A 9,190-nucleotide genomic window follows, 5' to 3' on the forward strand; every position below is an offset into this window, starting at 1 on the left:
CCACGAAGAAAAACTGCACCTCTGCCCTCTCAAATTCCAGTAGGCCAGCCGCCCTGTATCTTTGACATGGGCAAACACAAATTCGATGGCACTCTTTATCGATTGCGCAGCAACACACTTCATCCCTGTTTTCAATTCTATCGATATCTCACGTCCATGACTCCATTTCACACACATTGCATATGTTATGTTTTTCTGTTTGAGATATCATCAACACAAGTCCTCTGTTTCGCACAAACCATCTCTCTCACACCCACCCACATACGTACCTGCACCTAAAGAAGAAGTGCACGCAGGACGCACGTACTCACGTCTCGTTCCCGGCCACACCCGCGCGGGTACACGGTGGAGTTCGTTTCTGTACGAAAAGGCATCCCACGTGATAATTTGACGCGTGTAGCGGTTGTTTACTCGAAGGAGGGTCGGGTACCATGCCTAGATGGAACAAAGTTCGACTTGACGCATTAGTATTAAATAAAGTTATATATTCCTCAATGGCACATACAGAATATAAAACGATTGCCGTGGGGAAAATGGAAAATGGGTTTGTCTCTCGTCACACCATCTCACACAAGGCGGTCGTGGCCTCGCTCTCTCAGCGTTGGTCAGTGATCCTGTCGCATCCTGTCCGCTGACGGAAAGGGGGGATGTGCATCGTCTCTCCGTTCGACAGCGTTGAGGCAGCATGTCCCGATCTATGGTACCCTCTGTTCTCTCTGACCAAGCTCCGGCGTGGTAGGGCCTTCGCCACTTGCTCGCTGCCACAGTATGGGCAGATCCCCGCCGCCGGCGCCCTCCTAGTAACATCCCGACGACCCTCAGGTACAGCTTCCTCCGACCTTGCTCCAGTGCCTATCTTCCCACGTCGCTGCATGTGGATCTGCCTTAGTTGTTTGCTTAAATCGTATCTCGGCCGGTGTACTTTCCATCTTGCAATCTCGTCCTCAAACCATTTTTGATAAACCACCATGTGCTATATTTCCCTTATTACATGGAATATGTTTCTTTTTTGTCGGTGTATGTGTATTCAACTCGTGTTATTGGGCAGTAATTGTTTCCTTTCGACCTCCTTTTGCAAACAGGGCTATCCATTTCACCTCGTTGCTATTGCGACCTTTTGGTGAACTGCACAAATCACTTTTTTCTTAAGAGTGTTTTGTGCAGTTCCGCCAAAATGTCACACGGGCAACAGTTTTACATTTCTGTGGGACTGCGGAATGGGAGATTGGTTTTGCTATCCTCATCATCCAACTATGTGCCTAATCTTCTCCAGCAAGAAGTTAGTCCTAAAGAGAGATCGTAGAGGTGATCGGCTTCTATTTATGTGTGTAATGTTTCATCATCCAGTTCTACTATTATTGTAATCACACTGACTAGATATCTTTGCAAACAGGGATGGTCCGCTCGATTTTAGTGGAGCTGCACAAAATGATCGGATTGTGGTGTCCTCCATACACCTCTTTTTTGGCTACAGAGCTGGGTGAAACTAGCTGCCAAGCAATGAACAATGTGCCAAGGAAATGGAGCCATGCCTATGAATAACATCAAACAATTATATTTTTTTCTTTATTTGTACACCTTCTCACAACTTTGTCTTCAGTTGTGATGTGAATATTGGCGCAAATCTGTGAACCATTGAGATGCATTAGCCATGGTAGCCATTGTAGTTTCATTTGTATTTGATGGAATGTTGTAACAAGATAATCTCGAGGCAAGACACATGAATCCTAAGTTGAAACCTTGTTTTTCCTGCGGGAACCAAAGTTGAAACCTTCATAGCATCACAGTACAATTTCATTAAAATTATGCGTATATATAAACAAATCCTGAAGGATTGATAGCAATGCCAGAAACAATTCAACTTCATTTCGCCGACATGTTGGACATCCTTCATCCGGCTCCACCTGCCATGCAGAAATATTGAGTGCACAACACAACTTCAGGGAAAGATTCACCCCGGTCGTTGCGCCGCGATAGTAATGACTAGTGAGCAGTCAAATCACAGAGCCCCATGTTCGCCACAGTAAGTTGCTCGGACGAAGCAACCATAATTTCTCTGTTCCTTGAATCCGTTGGTACTCCCATATTCCCACAGTAATAAGTTGCTCGGGCGAATCAACCATCACTATATCTGCTCACGTGTGATGACCACAGGAGCTATCCATTCAGATTGTATGTTAAAAAAATAAAGGTCGATAACTAATGCGACAAACTTTCAAAAAAAACTAATACGGCACCTCGGGCCAACGCGGCCAGATCGCATTTTGCACGAGAAATTACACACCATGTTTCATTGACATGTGGTCCTGTTCCAACATATCAGTGAGACGACGGCGAGTCCTTTTCTACTAGTATTTCCGAACAGATGTGTAGGTCGGGGCGCCTCTTCGTGTACCGTGGCAAACTAGCAACTGTCCACCGACTCTTCGCCTTTCCCTCTCGATTTGGAACTACTGTCGCACGCTCTTCCTCCCTCCTCCGTTTTCCTTCACCCTTCCTTCTGCCATTGTTCGATCGTCTTCTCCATGGAGGGAACAGGACGGAAATGACCCCATTATTCTTGCCCCGATCTGAAAGATGACATGGTGGAGGAACTCATTGATCGGTGCGACATCATCACCTCGGCTAGCTTGGCAGGTTCATTCAAGACCATTCTCAACTCAACTAATAACATCATTACAAGGAACCCAAGGGTCAAGGAGCGGTTTGATCTCCCCTATCTTCTTCGCCGTGACCCTGATGACTGGCGCAGGGATGACGGAGGCCTCGCCTTGTGCAAGTTGATGCCGCTTGATAATGATGCGTATGATGTTAAGATGCCATCGCTTGAGGGTAAGGATTGGGCACGCGCAAATGGAGATTGGGTTGTTTATATTGGGTACAACTGCAAGTGGGAACTTGTGAATGTGTACACTCGTCACCGGGTTCCACTTTGAAAAATCTCAGTAGACTGCCTAGAGGTTGAGCACACCGGTATTGTACGCATGTTCAAATATGATCATGGTGATTGTCTTCTATGGAAGATAGCAATTTGTCGAGTTCCCAATCGCTCTTGGAATTACAAGAACTATATGAAGTTGTTGCTATCTTCGACAAGCTTGTTGCCGTCCTTTGTGGTTCGACTCGATGGATATTGCTCAAAAATCAGTTTCTATACACGGATGTGTACTGTGATGCAATTCAATACGAGGGTCTTGTGTTTTTGCATGGGATCCTCGTAGTTTCGGTACATTTTTCTTCCACCGTAAATATAATTGCTTCATCCACATGCATGCAGGTTAGCAAGTTTCCCTTTACTAATTACCCTTCTTCTTATGTTTCCAAGGTCCTATGAACATTCCACCACCTATACTTGAAAAAAATTATAACCAAGGGGGAGATGACGATGGTGATGATCACGAGCATGAGGACGAGCAGAACTTATATACTCAATGGCGCCTGGCAACTAATTCCGATGGATCACCTCTTCTTGTTTGTATACAATGCACTAAGTTTGTTACTACTGAGGGAGCACGTGTTGTCTCCCATGGTCGCACTCTCCAGACCTATTCCAACACTCGTTGCATGGTATTCGGGATGGATACTAGTGTGGTAGCGCCAACACCTTCTCCCTGGTACAGAATTGATAGTCTTGGAGAAAACTCGCTCTTCCTTGGACAAAACTATCCGATGATGGTGAAAGGCGATCCAACTGTTGTTGACACAATGTTACTAGTACCATTTATGAGAAGCAACTGTATCTATACCTCGGACATTTGGGTGGTTACCTACCCTGGTACTGATATAGTAGGCCGCTTCATCTTGGATGATCAGTCCTGCGTTGCTCTCAAGATTGACAATAGATGGCCCATCCCAGAGAATCACTTGTGGTTCAAAGCAAGTGTTTCCAACACCGAGGATTGGTTGAGTTGAAGTTCATTTCATTGCTTGTTATTTGTTGTGTGATGAAAACTTTAGTATTTATAATGTACCCTTGTTGTTGATGTGGGTTGATGACCTATTTTATGTAATAAAATGATATGCCTGTGATAAACTTACTAAAATTATGAATGGCTTTCGAGTCGCTTCTCTGAGTGAGTGGTGCGACGAGGCAAAAAAATATTTTCTGAATACATAATGGTACGTGCATTGCAACAGGTTATCGGATGAGGCCAATCAACAATAGTAGTACACTATTTGTACTAGCTTCACATGCTTCACGCGTCGGGCGGGTGTTTTTACTATAGTAATATGTTAATGTGTTCACTGTACGTAACCAGCACCTCAAATCCTCGATATACTACTAGTAGGAGTACTATATAAGTAGTAGGAGTAGTAGGGTGGCATGGGCCAGAACAAGCATTCATGTCCAGGAGTACGGCACACGCCACCAGCACGACATCCATCTGACACCATATTTCTTGAAGTCCGTACTAGAGCAATCTCTTCAACCTCGTCGTTTCTCTAACTTTAGCCATCGTGCGGTGGGCGAGGTGGGGGTTTGCCAATAGTCGGTTTCATCAACTGCGGTCCCACTTGTAAGGCCAACTCCAACGCACGACCCCAAACGTGCCTTCGTTTTGCACGAACTCCAATGATAATTTTGACTAGAAAAGCAAGACCAAAGAAAACAAGAACCACAAGAACACATTTTAGAAGATATCCAACTTCCATAACTACTCCTGTAAGTTGGATTAGTGCCTTCTCGATGCATTCATTGTTGATCTGCGGAGGCTCGGTCTTGCGTGCTTCTTTCTTTTTCGAGTGTAAAGAAGTAGACGTTGCTTCCTCGCATCTAGTCTCATGTCTAGCCTCTATTCTAGTAGGAGTATCAACAAGTGCACTAGTCTCATCTCTAGCCTCTATGCTAGCTAAAAGTGCTAGAACATCTACTAAATTGCGCTCTATCAATATATCGATGTACTCTTCTTCCCAATACCAAAACTTGCATCCATTCTACACAATAAATTTTTTAAGTTAACACAAATAGTCTAATCCGAGAGCACAACCGAAGATTTGGTCGGGTTCTTCCTCCTTTTGCCGACACGTGGGACATCTAGCATCGAGGTCGTGTCATGCAAGAAAATAGAGTGGTAGTTGAAGCCACGTGATGTGCATCTTGGGTTAAACTGTAAATAGAATCTTACTACTCTTGAGTAACTCCAAAAGTGGCCACCGAAGATCTTTATTAGATTTGTTTTTCATCACCAACACGTCAAGGTGAAAGATGTGCAGGTTGAGTGGGTCCTCTTGAGTTTTCACTGACCTGTGGGACCGCATATGAGCAAACAGACGATGGGCTCCGCGCGTCCGCTAGCTGGCTGAGATGAGATAGAGGAGGACTGAGCACAGACTCCAGGAAATTTGTTCTACGTAACCAGCACTCGATATTCGCGTGTGGTTGTTTCTAGAATAGAAAAAAGGAGGTACCCCTATTTATGTTACTCCCACTACGCCTAGCCTAAGGTTAGTAGGTGACCTTGTGCTTGGCTCTTCGCCTCTTCCGGGAGTCGATGGTTCTACAGTAGTACTTCTGGCATTCTGACACCAAATGAACTGCTGCACGTCCACTGCTTGTAAGCAAAAGTTTCTCCTCGTGCTGCGAGCCACCGCGCACGCGTTGGCGAGGGAGAAGGCGTAATCAAGCTTCTCGTCATTCTGTGAGTTGATGGAACACATCAAAGTTATCTATAGTACGTACTCTCTCCAAAAAAGGTCTGACCATGTCATTGCTACCATCCCGTGCTCCGTCGTTGAGTACGTGCACTATTCACATGCCATCGAGGAGAAAAAATATTGCGTAGGTGCCATCGAAGTGCACGACTCACTTACGCATTGCTTATCTGACTATCTCCATTTTCTTGCATGACACATGCACCTTGATGCTAGATGTCTCGCGTGTTGGGAAAAGTATGAACAAAGCTCACGTAAAAGAAAAGAGTTGAAGAGCATAGATTCCCGACGACCGAGAAGGAGCAAGGAACCTCGTGATGGAGCGTCTGCAAGGAACCTTGCGTGTTTTCCCCTGTTTTTTGCCGCCTGCCCACCTATAAACGAATAAAAGAACATGAACTCTTCGCTAACCACTAGAAACAGTACATAAGGATGCTAAGTTGAAGATGTTTTATACTCCCTCCTTTCCCAAATATAAGTCTTTTTAGAGATTTCAATAAGGGATTACATACGAAACAAAATGAGTGAATCTACACTCTAAAATATGTCTGCATACATCTGTATGTTGTATTCTATTTGAAATGGCTAGAAAGACTTATATTTAGGAACAGAGGGAGTAGTTTATATTGATAACCATGCAACAAGCCACGCATGTACAGGACGCATGCAGCCATGCATGTACACAAGACAATGCACTAACTCCATCCGATCCAACTCATGCACATACGCGCACATCATGGAGCACACAACGCACGCACACAACATGTGCATGCACACACGCTCGGCCGCAGAATGTACGAGAATAACATATGCATGCGCACACTCGGCTGCATGGAAGCGTGCACCATCTGTGGCGACGCCCGGTTCGTCGTGCTACGGCGAAGCTCGCACGCAACAGCGCCTACGCATCTCTTGTAGCACCTCTTTGCCATCGTTGCTCAACGACTAGTCGGAGACAAAGACGACCGCAGCCTCGGCCTGAGAGCTAGCACCGATTGAAAAACACGCACGCTGCATGCACACGAGCACGTACGGAGTGCCCACAATGTGGTGCGTCCCCAGTCGCCTCTACTCCTTCTGTGCACGTTGTCTATCAAGGCGGCTGCATGCTAATGATGATGTGGGTGAGATCTTCTAGAACTCAGATGATGACGAGGAAAATTATGAGACACAAGTTGACCTACACCATCAAGGTCCACGGTCAAGGGGGTGCTAGTAAGTTCTTGGCTGGCCATAGTGGGGGTAACATAAGTAGTATCATGCACTTGGGACTCGCAAACATGCTTATGTGGTAGGCAATTAAAGAAGAGAGAGATGGTTATAGTAACATAGGTAGATACAGTAACATAATAAATGTGATGCTACTATGTCTCATGCATGGCAATAAATGAGACCACCTATGATACTAATCTATGATACTATGCACTATAGGGGTAGTAACATAGATTAGTAACATATGCATGTTACTAGTCTAAGTTACACCCCACTATGACTGCTTAGATGAGGTGCTAAGTGCATTAAATGGCTTAGTAACTCAATTCATCAATGCATAGGTGCTTAGTTTATTGGTGCCACATCATATTTTATGCCTACGTGGCAGGCTTAGCAGTTATACATGGTGGAGCACTGGGAGAGGCCAAGGCTGGTCATAGTGGGGAGTAACTTATACTGTAACATATTACTATGTTACTCTAAACATCTCTATAAACCGGAAAGAAGGGAGTAGTAACATAGACTAGTGTCATATGTAGAGTATGGGAGCACATGATATTTCCCCATCCGGACCGATCCCAAGTTGGCTTCTCACCTTCTTGACCCAACAAAACCCCTCCCCCTCCCGCGCGCGCTTTCCGCTCGGCGCTAGCTGAGCCCGTCGCTGCACATTGATGGAAAGTCAGGGCGACGTGACCTCTCACTGCTTCCGCCGTTGAAGCGGCGCACCGATCGAGGGCACCGCCCGCTGCACACCCGGCATTTCGGACTACACAATGGAGAGTAACTTTAGAGAAAGTACTACAATTAGATGACATAAGCAGGCTATAAGGATTTAAATATAGTATTTGTGCTTAGTTGAAGGAGAGAGAAGAGAAGCGGATTGTAAATGTGTAGCCGGTTGTACTCCAACATACTTTGTGAGACAAAAGGTGGGGCCATTATTAATGATATAGTATTTATAGTGAAGGGACTAACGGATGCCTTAATTACTCCGTTTTTAGAAAAAACTTGGTGGGGCTATTATTAACTTGGACGTGGGGTTTGGGGGCCAAAGGCCTACTATTATACTCGCACGACCGACCTGACATGCTCTACCCTAGCCGCCGCTATATCATATGGTTTTGCACCGTTCCGAATCTTAGCGCCGCCACGCAGTTCTTCTCTAGCCCTCCTTCCGGCGTGCACCGCGAGAAGAGACAGCAGTCCTTCGAACCCCGCCTTTCGTGATCCTGTACGGGAGAGGGGCGATCAGGTTTTTGGGGAGCACACTCTTGTGACTGCTGCCAGTGATGACTTCCTTAACAACATCCTTCTTCCGCGACCTCAGTAACCTCTTCATCAACGACATGAGTGACAACATCAACCACAGCGGTTCTGATCCCGCTCTACAGTATGTGATTCTGTCCTCCTGGTTTAGTCCGCATTATTACTTTGATGGCTGCAATTGTCGTCATGATCTATTTACTGTTGAGTCGGATTAAATCTCATACTAAATTGCTCATATATTCAACAATCCAATCCAAAAACCTGAATATAGTCAATTTACTCCGAGTAGTTTTGATGCGCTTTTGAAGCCACCTACTTTTAAGCGGGTGCAATATAAAAGGTGGCGCACAAGAGCAGTATATTGGTTTCAAATCATGTACTGCTATGACGCCACTAAGGGTAAGCCTGAGGGCGATCTTAATCCTACACAGCAGGAAGCTTTTCAGAACATGGATACCCTCTTCAAAGCCACCCTGCTGAGTGTTCTTGACGATTCCATTGTGGATTCATATATGTCGTTTGACAGCAGCAAAGACATGTGGGCTGCGCTCGAGGCCACGTTTGGCCCCTCGGGCGCTAGCAACGAGTTGTACGTCATGGAGCAATTCTGCGACTACAAGATGACAGATGAGCGCTCTGTTGTTCAGCAGACTCATGAGATACAGTCACTCTCTAAGGAACTTGAGTACTTTAAGTGTGTGTTGCCGGACAAATTTGTTGTTGGGACCATCATTGCCAAGCTTCCACCTTTGTGGAACGATTTTGCTACTTTTCTGAAAAACAAGGGACATGAGTTTTCTGTTTTGGATCTCATTAGCACTCTTGATTTTGAGGAGAAGGCGAGAGCAAAAGACACACGTGCTCGGGTCGCTAAGGGAGCTTCTAGTGCTCACATGGTACACGAGAAGAACTTCCAACCCAACCAGCCCCAAAACAACAAGAACAAATCTCAGGGGAAAGGCAAGTTTGATGCAAAGAACAAGTCATCACATTCTACCAACTTCAAGAAGAATTCTCATAACTGGAAGGGATACAAACCTCAATTTTGGTAGCACTG

The sequence above is a fragment of the Triticum dicoccoides genome, chromosome 3B, assembly GCF_002162155.2.
Source record: "Triticum dicoccoides isolate Atlit2015 ecotype Zavitan chromosome 3B, WEW_v2.0, whole genome shotgun sequence".
NCBI lineage: Eukaryota > Viridiplantae > Streptophyta > Magnoliopsida > Poales > Poaceae > Triticum > Triticum dicoccoides.